The sequence below is a fragment of the Peromyscus leucopus genome, chromosome 12, assembly GCF_004664715.2.
Source record: "Peromyscus leucopus breed LL Stock chromosome 12, UCI_PerLeu_2.1, whole genome shotgun sequence".
NCBI lineage: Eukaryota > Metazoa > Chordata > Mammalia > Rodentia > Cricetidae > Peromyscus > Peromyscus leucopus.
The window spans coordinates 34413593-34423396 of NC_051073.1; the positions used below are offsets into that span (position 1 = coordinate 34413593).

The 9804-nt window shown below is 38.8% G+C and overlaps 1 pseudogene; it reads right to left on the bottom strand.

Moving 5' to 3' along the window:
* Positions 1-868: 868 nt before the first annotated feature.
* Positions 869-5207, bottom strand: LOC114700020 (annotated as a pseudogene).
* Positions 5208-9804: the final 4597 nt, after the last annotated feature.

Genomic DNA, 9804 nt, shown 5'->3' on the forward strand with positions numbered 1-9804 from the left:
AGTCCATGCATCAAAATGGGGTAATGAAAACAGTTAGATAGATAAATAGGGTTGAAACACTAGTTTTATTCTCAAATAATCAAATAATTTATGAAAAAGCTATGCTATTGCTTAGGTATTTTATAACAATTTTAATTTTAATTACTCTATGGCCTTTTAAAGACCTGAAATCCTTTAATAAAAAGAGAATACCCCTGTGTTTTCTCTTCTATCAATGTGCACAGTCCTTGAGTGATGACCCAAAATGAAAATTAAGCCTAATGCAAAGCCATCTATACTTAAAGTGGCCGTTACCCCCTTCCTGTAGTGACTTTGATATTTTCTTAGTGTTTATGTGAAAATGGGTTTAAATCTGAATATTCACAATCCAAAGCTCAAATCACTCCTTTGAAAAGTTGTCTGCTTGTGTATTTTACAGGCACTTCCCTCTATCTGTGTTCCCCTATGGCTACCATGCACTCCCCCAAATTTCCATGTTTGTGTAAGGTTATATCTTTATGTAAAGACAATTTACAGTTATATAAATATGATTTATTTTATTCCTTTTAGGAATTTTTATAAATATATTAATAATTATGTTCACTCTCATCAACAGATGGATCCCATGTTTGCTGTGGAAAATATCAGTCTTGTTTTTCATAGCACCCAAAAAATCAGGTGATCCTTGGGGTTCTCAATTTCATTACTTTAAAATTCTTCAATGTGGTTCCAGCCACGAATAGTCATATAGATACTGCATGCTCAAAGATAGCTTACTGAAGCCTGTTCCCAGAACTAAGCTTTCTGTTGTCTCCCAACCCCACCCACACATCTGAAATTGTCATCCCAAATGCTCTCCAGGAGTTAAGTGACAGCTTTGAAAAGATGCTTAACACCACAATAAAGAATTTGTTGGCATGACTCACACAATGCGGTTACTCCATATACTGTATTCAAACTGTATGGACCCGTTGAAAAAGTAGATATAGCCATTTTTCTCATAGACAGCATCTACTTTATCACCAATTCCAGGGAATTCTTCTACTATGTCAGGGATAGTCTTCATCCATAGTCTGGTTAGCATCATCATATCTCCACACCTGTATTGGAGAAATTATTTTGGCCACTCCACGTAGTTAAAAGGATATTTATTTAATGGTGTAACTCACAAATTAAGTAATGGGTAGGTCACAGGGTCTGGGGAAGGTGTAACGCAGTCCAGCGGTGTTCTCCGGAGCTCTGCACAGTCAACCTCCACCGTTCAGTGTCCCGGCACCGTGAGCGCACAGAGAGAGCGCTCGCCCATCCAGCTCTCGGGTCCCCCGGCGCCTCCCCTGGCCCCGCCTCGTAGGCGTGACAGTTGCCAGAGTCTCAATGGGGGTTGGAACTTCCAGATCCAAGCTGGAATGGCTACCCACTACATATCCCCCTTTTTGTCTAAATAAGAAGGTTCTAAACTAATACAAGACTATATACAAAGGAATGGTTATCAAATATTGTCCAGAAATAATGAGGGATAATGACCTAGATAAGATGTAACTACAACCAATGCAAAAAAATATCAAGCAAGAAACACATGCTAAAATCCAGAGGAGTATAGAGCATAGGTAAATGGCATGTTATAAAGATCATTCAAAGGTGTCCTATCCTAAAGAACCTGAATCTAATACTTAATATGTTTTATCTAAGACATTACATATACTAAGTTGTAACTATAACTGCTAGTCTTCAATCCCATCAAAGACCTGAGAAGGAACATAATGGTACCTGAGAAATGGTAGATGGATGCAAGCAACTTTCGGGAATCTTGCAAGAGTAGACCAAGACAGCTGGCAGCCTGGACAGTCACCTAATGTTTCTCAGCATTGTTGGTTCATTCAAATTGGCTACAGGCCTAGAGTATCTGACAGACCATTTTCAGAAGCAGGATTTCTGAAAGACCATCTTACCCTGTCTTGGCAGAGTACAGTGGTCGCTTTCCTTGTGTCCCGCTTGTCCAGAAAGGACAGCATTGCATTTGTACTGTCAGCCATCAAGGCAAGGGCAGTTCTTTGCCCAGTAGGCCATTTTGTGCCAAAAAGACAAACTTCCAAATGGAAAATGTCTTAGAAGCCCAACATTCTCTCGGGATCAATTGGTGCAGCCAGGAGCAACTGTGTCTCATGTCAACAGAATTCTAAGTTATTTAAATGCCATATTCTCTAGGTCTATGAAGTGTTTGAAGATTACCTGCCCATCTGACCTATGTATCTGTAAATCTCGATAATCTAACTAATGTAACTATAGAGATGACAGGCATAGGCGACTATAAGCAAATGTATGGTGAAGAACGATGACTTCAAAATTGTGACAATACACAAGATATTTAAACAGAGGTAGGAATATATAGTGCAATATGCAATATGACAATAACCTTAAATATATATTAATATACCGAATATCCTAAACAGAAGTAGAACATATATAAAGTATGACAGATATAAATTTACATTTGTATCAATATAAATATGTTTCAAATGAGAGTAGAAATATATGTACATTATAACAAATATAGTTCTGTATTTGTATCAATATACAAATTATCTTAAACAGGAGTATAAAAATAGTTTACATTTGTATCAACATATAAGAATCTATAGCCGGGCGGTGGTGGCGCACGCCTTTAATCCCAGCACTCGGGAGGCAGAGGCAGGCGGATCTCGGTGAGTTCGAGGCCAGCCTGGGCTACCAAGTGAGTCCCAGGAAAGGCGCAAAAGCTACACAGAGAAACCCTGTCTCGAAAAACCAAAAAAAAAAAAAAAAAAAAAAAGAATCTATAACAGTACAAATTACAGTGCAAATTATCTAAGGTTGCTATTTTACTAAGTTTGTTTACTAGTATATACAATGATTTACCATCATATCTTATACCTATCTGTTCCATTTCTTCTCCCCTCCCCTTTTTTTTACAATACTGAGTTAATATTTTCTTCCACCCCCAACCCTATAACCGTCATCCATAACCCTGAGAATTATGAAACCTAAGGGAGAAGGGGCGTCGTTTTCTTAGAATTGCTTCCTGCCGTTTAGGGGGTGATGTTATCTGTTGGGTACTGTGAGAAAGCTCAGATAGTTTAATCTCAGTTAGACTAACTGTAGGTTCTGCAGCAAGTTTTAGAGTAATGGGTAAGATTGTCTGAATTTCTGGCAAGAAGTGTAGTATGATGATGATTACCATGGCATCATTCTGGATTGGGTAGAGTTGTTGTTGTTGGGGCCCATCTTCCTTCTGGAGACTTCTGAGATTGCTATTGGAAAAACTTATTTGTTATCAAAAATGGGAGTTTTGGATTTAAAGAGGACATAGCATGTAAGAAAGGATTCTGAGAAATCAAGAGTAAGCATGGAGAGAATTAGAATTTAGAAGACAATGGTCCCTTTTTATTGGTTTCCTTCTGTCTCACACCAGAGGGCTCTTCTGATACGGGACTGAAGAATCTCTCAAACTTTTCTTTTAGCAATATGCTTGGGTTTAGAGAAGGAGTGAGCCAATTCCATCTCCAAAGCCAGCTTGGCTATAATTGAATTGGAACCACAACTTTTCTAGATTGATAGGGAGAAAGATATTAGACAGTGAGGTCTTTGATGTGGTTGAAAATTAGATAGTTGTAATTTCCTCAGTTATGATAAAAAGTAAGTTAGATATAAAACCTTAAATTCACAAATATAAGATAGATAGGACATCTTTAATATTGTAACTGTAATTCTTGCTCGATAATTGTTTTGTTATATGTAATTTTACCATGTTCAAGTTAAAACCTTACTTTTTAAAAAAAGAAAAAAAGGGGAAGTGCTGTGGATATTGCTCTATATAAATAAAACACTGATGGCGAGTGACCAGGCAGGAAGTAGGTTGCCAGGCAGGAAGTAGGTGGGACAAGGAGAGAGAAGAATTCTGGGAAGCAGAAGGCTGAGGGGGGAGACGCTGCAGCCACCGCGAGGAGAAGCAGCATGTGAAGACGCCGGTAAGCCACCAGCCACGTGGCAAGGTATAGATTTATAAAAATGGGTTAATTTAAGATATAAGAACAGTTAGCAAGAAGCTTGTAAGTGATATAAGCGTCTGAGTGATTATTTTATACATGGATTGTGGGACTGCGGGGCTTGGGGAACGTGGAGAGAAGCCCTCCAGCAACACACCTGGCTCCCAGAGAAGAAGGTCTTGCCCATGTCCCCAAGGTACACAGCAGCACTCATCCTCTTCACCTCTTTTGGAAATCCCAGGTCAGATATCTTCTTGAGATAACCTTCCAGAATGTCATAACAATTGAGAGCCCAGAATTTTCTACCGCTAAAGATGAGCATAAGGTCATGGGATGTATGCTCATACGCTGCATCCACATGGTTGGGAAGTTCTGGCCAAAATGATTTTGTCAAAAATAGCTCTGCCTCAACCTGCTGAGGGTGCAGATGCCAGAAGAATCTGTCTTTAAAGATCATGGTTTCTCCTCGGAGGCTGGTAATGGCATCAAAGGGTAAGGTTGGGTCACATTTTTCTGGTGTTTGGGGATGTTTAGGATTGGGGTCTTCATCTCCTGGACTGTAGAGAGACTGGATTCCTTGAACATCATCATCAGGAAGCATGAAATGGCTTTTGCCAGTGTAGGTATAGATGGGAAACATCAGGGCTCCTGGGTTTTTGGAGTGGTCCAGTCCTAGGGAGTGGTCGAGCTCACAGGCACCAACAATAAACAAGTTGTAGTCTTTGGAGCTGCTCGTCCAGGCTTCATCATCATCAAAATGGGCATCCCCTCCATACTTTGGTCCAGGAGGAAAGGCATGTGCCAGAAGACCAGGAGGTCCATCAAATGGGTAGAAGTCACCAAGTTCTTTAGTTCCAAAAGATATCATGATATCAGCAGTTCCATCATGGATTCTGATGAAATTCAGAGGTGTCACATCAGACCAGACTTTGAAGGCCTTTTTGAAGGCTTCTCCACTTCAGAATGGGGCATATCAGGAGTATAATTCACAATTCTGTAAGTTAAGTTCATCTGGGACCATTTGAGCATTTAAGGGAAAACACTGTATTCACCCACATCAGGGACTCCGCATCTTGGTTTTCTCATGATGTCTAAGGTGGAATCATCAAGTTTGCCAGTCACTTCTAGGCTGAAGAAAGACTGCATTTCTCAGGGCCTATCAACTGTGGAGGTCACTGCATACTTTTTCAGAATTCCAGCATCTTTCCATCTCTTTCTCTCTTCTCTCTCTCTCTCTCTCTCTCTATATATATATATATATATATATATATATATATATATATATATATATATATTAGATAGATATATAGATATAGTATACATATTAGATTTACACATAGTCTTAAAGAATTATCCATCAAATATGATACTTAATTTTAATGAAAACTCAAATTATTACAAAGTTAAAGCAAATGAATAAAATCCTGAGCATAAAGTTTGAACTAGAAAACTTAACTAAGGGGGTCTTTTTCAAAAGATGCTTCAAATGGAGGTCCAGCTACTATGCCATACTAGTTAAATAAAACAGTGTTAAAATGGAAACAGAACTCTTAGTGTTACAAAGATCCAGATCCATCCTGTAAAATCCTGATTTCCTTCGGGTGGACACCGTAAACATGATGAGATTATGATGATGATCACAGCCCACCATATGTAGTTGGAGAAAGATAATGGTTATTAAATGGATTAAGAGTTCCATCTTTTACAGTAAATAGCATATGATCTATGTATTAAAGTTTTTAAATGTGTCTTCCCAGCTAGCTACCTGTGGGAAGAATATTCACCTCACTAAGAAATTTTTTAAAATGTCTAAGTTTATAAAGAAGTTTTATTCTCTTAATAATAGGGGATGAGTCCTTCAGCCTTTTGCAGACACTCGGGCTTCCACAATGACCTCCATGGACACCGACAGTAGGGTTGACCTGCCCTTACTTCACTGCTTTCTTCTAGGTGTGGATTTACTAATTAAATATTTGAAACAATTGCATACGAGTGTTTGAAAGCATCATTCTCAACTCAGAGTAAGTAGCAAAATAGTCAATCAGCTGCACACAGTTTGGTGCTGGATAGCTATACAATTGAAATTCAGAGTTCAGTATTGCTATTGTGTGCATTTTTAGTTTTGTGACTCAGCTGGTTTTTATATGTGTGTATCTCAGAACCGAAATGATTTCCTCTTCAGCTCCTTCTTTTCTTTTATTTGTCATTCTTGAAGAAAAGAAGATATCTGTTCAAGCAATTTAAAGAAAGATTTTTTTTTTTTAGCCAAAGTAATATATCAAAACTTTGTTAAGGAAAAGATGAGCAGACTGTGGTCTCTGGCCTTGTTCACCTCCATCATTTTATAAATGAGGAAATTAGGTCCCAGAGAGGGTATCACTGATCCAATTGAATTTATAACCCTGTGTTTATAACTCCTCCAAATATTATTTTAGACAGTTCACAGAAAGGGCAAATATAGCAATATAGATGAAATACAACAAAAGTTGGGAACTTGGATTAAAAGGTAACCAAAGCAGTATGACCATAATATTATCTCTAACATCACATTGCATCAGCACAAATAGACATAGGTGTACTGTTACTTCAGTGTGTTATAATCTCTAACATCGCATGCCATCAGCATAAACAGAAGTAGGTGTATGGTTACCACAGTGTGCGATAAAAGCAATTACACTTTGAACAAGGTTAAGTTAGAAGATAGCAAGATTGTTGTATTCTGCAGGAAGAATCAGGATATCCTCTTCACAAGAAAAGTTCAGGTGGCTTAATAAGCACTGACATAGCAACACCAAAGATTAAATAATAAACAAAAAAGAACACAGAACATAATGGAACTTGTGCATGCTTTATCATAATGCCAAAGCATAACCTGCTACTAGGTTTTTAAACATGAAGAGCAAATGCATCAATATTTTTTTTTTAAATTGTGAATAAGAGAACCTTTCTAATAGCCAATATTTTCCATAGCCATTGGAAAAAAATAAAGTTTTATGGAAACCATCAGAAAGGATATTTTTACTTTTAAAGTACATCATTCAGTATGATGAGTTCACAATCAGGGTTAGCAATCTGTTTCCAGAATGCTAGGATGAGATTTATAAAGCAAGGAAACAAACAAACAAAAATGGCTTTTGAAAAAAAAAAAAAAAGATTAAATTATTTAAGGGATAATGAGACAGTACAGTGGATAAAGTGTTTGCCTCATGGGACCACGAAACTAAGTTTGATACTGAAATCTACATGAAGGTGAAAAGAGAGAACCGACTCCAGAAAGTTATCCCCTGACATTCATACTGTACTGTGGCATGTACAAACTCGCTGTCCATCGTATACATGTACATGTCCCCACACAAAAGAATAATAAATAAAATAGATTAAAAAGTAAAAAAAAAAAGTCATCAGTTTTTAAAGTCTCTGAAACTGTTCTAAGAGCACAGAGGAACACAGCTCTGAAGAAAATCTTCTAAGTTTTATAAGCGTCGGAGGATTGCTGAAGGAAGACTTCAGACTCAGTATACAAGCAGGAAGAGTTTATTCTGCAGAAACAGCCAGCTTGCAGGGGTCAATCATTCACCCAAAATGGCGATGACAACTAGGGACAAAGGTGATGGCCTTTTAAAGGAGGCCTTGGGAAATTCAAAGTATCTCAGTTTCTACTGGGCAGTCAGGGCACAGTTACATGAGGCATGTGTTGATTGGGCTGGTTAAGGATGGTCAGTAACAGCTGTATCCTGTAACTCTAAGACCTTCTGCCCTAGAGGGTCAGGTTCTAAAACTGTTTGGCTGATTGGTCAAACTTGACTGGGGGAATTTCCTGAATTGGGGCTTAGGTCATTACCCACAAGGTGTGGGTGGAGTCATATTCCAGCCCCTTTCAGTTGCAGTGTTGTAAATAAGGAATATGACAGTATGTGTCAGTATACTTGCCTGCCTCTTCTCATAATCAGAACATCTTTCCAAGAGAAGGTCACTCCAGTGTCCTTGATATCCTCTGTCAAAACATGGCTCAGAGATTTTTACCAATAGGAAAAGGAGTCCAAAGCAGCAAAGGAGTTACCACAAAAAATACTGTACAACAGGTACAAGAAAGTTCACCCTGGAAGTCACTCTTGAAGTCCATAGTGTTTCTGGCAGTATGCAATTAGAAGGATTAGCTTGGGCTGTTTGGGAGGGCCCCAGGCAGTGGGACCCAGACCTGTCCTTAGTGCATGAGCTGGCTGTTTGGAACCTGGGGCCTATGCAGGGACACTTTGCTCAGCCTGGGTGAAGGGAGGAGGGGACTGAAACTGTCTGGACCTGAATCCCCAGGGGAGTTCTTCCCCTGGAGGAGATAGGAATGGGGGATGGGCTGGGGGGGGGGACATGGGAGGAGGGAGGACAGGGAAATCCGCGGCTGATATGTAAAATTAAATTAAATTATAAAATAAAAAAGGGGGATCATAGCTCCATGTGAATAAGCAGAAGTGTAAGTCAGATATTTACCAGAGAATAGACAGCTCAGAAGGACCTTGTAGCTCAAAACAAACCTCAAAATCTTTCCTACACGAGGGCCCATATTTAAATCAAAGCACAGAGCACCTCCTGGTTCAAGTACTTGATGGGGATAAACCTGAACCTAGAAACCAGTGGGATATCTATCAGCCGTGGTGATGTCAAAGGAGCCAGAGGGGTGAGCCAAGATCCAATAAGGAGACAATCCAAGGAAGCTCTACTACTACCATGTCCTGGCCACAAGCCCATCCTCGGAAGTGACTCTAGTGTCACACTGTGAGGAAAATAGGTCTCATTAACTTATTAGCCAAACAAATTAGAAATACATTTCTGATATGGGATGGAATTAGTGCCCACAGTTGTTACAATGTAAGAACTAAAGTTCCCAGGTTCTAGAAAAGAAAACAAACAAAACAAAACAAAGAAAGATATAAGGAAACAGGAGAGTAACAGACATTCAATGGCTGGGGGCAGTGAGAATGCCCACGTGGTGGACCAGCATTCACAACTTCAGAAAATCCTTAGTAAAGATGTTCAAAGAATGAAAAATGAAAAGAAGCTTATTTAATTAAAGAAAGAAGATATGACAGTGATATCACACTAGACAGACAAAATCAAAGGGCAAAACGTTCATCTTCTCTATGTAGGTATGTACAAACTTTACAGTCATTTTTTCATTAGATAAAAAATCATTATCACAGTGACTAGTCACAAACATGTAAATTAACATGTAGTTTCAGCGAGTCTGAGTCATTAATTGCTAAATAATGGTTCAGCCAAACAACAGGATAAGTCTTAGAAAACAAACAAGCAAACAAAAACTCCACAAAATTCTAAGCAATCATTCAGTGGCTCTAATAAAGGGCTCCTCAATATGAAAGGACTTGCAGTTTTCCTTTTACACTATTTAAAAGTATGGATAATGGTTCTGAACAAGAATATGTTCCCATGTAGACTAGGAAAAGACATGGCAGAAACAGAAAAGTGTTTGTAGAGAATAGCAAAGACGCGAGTGATAACTGTCTAAAGTAGTAGATGAACAAGGGGCCTGTGCAGAAACCACAGCGAGGCCATGTACATGTCTGATAAGGAAGGACTTGTACCACTTACGACTCCCAAGCAAGGCTCCATGTGTTTTAGGTAGAACAGTGATGGGAAAGATAGCTGGAAGGGGAATGTGTCAAACTGCAATCTGACCTTTGTCAAAATTAATGTTTCCAAGATTTAATGTGCTCACAGGGAACCTATTAAAGCTAAGCTTATATTTATAGGCTAACAGATGGCCCTAAGACATTGCATTTTTTAATGT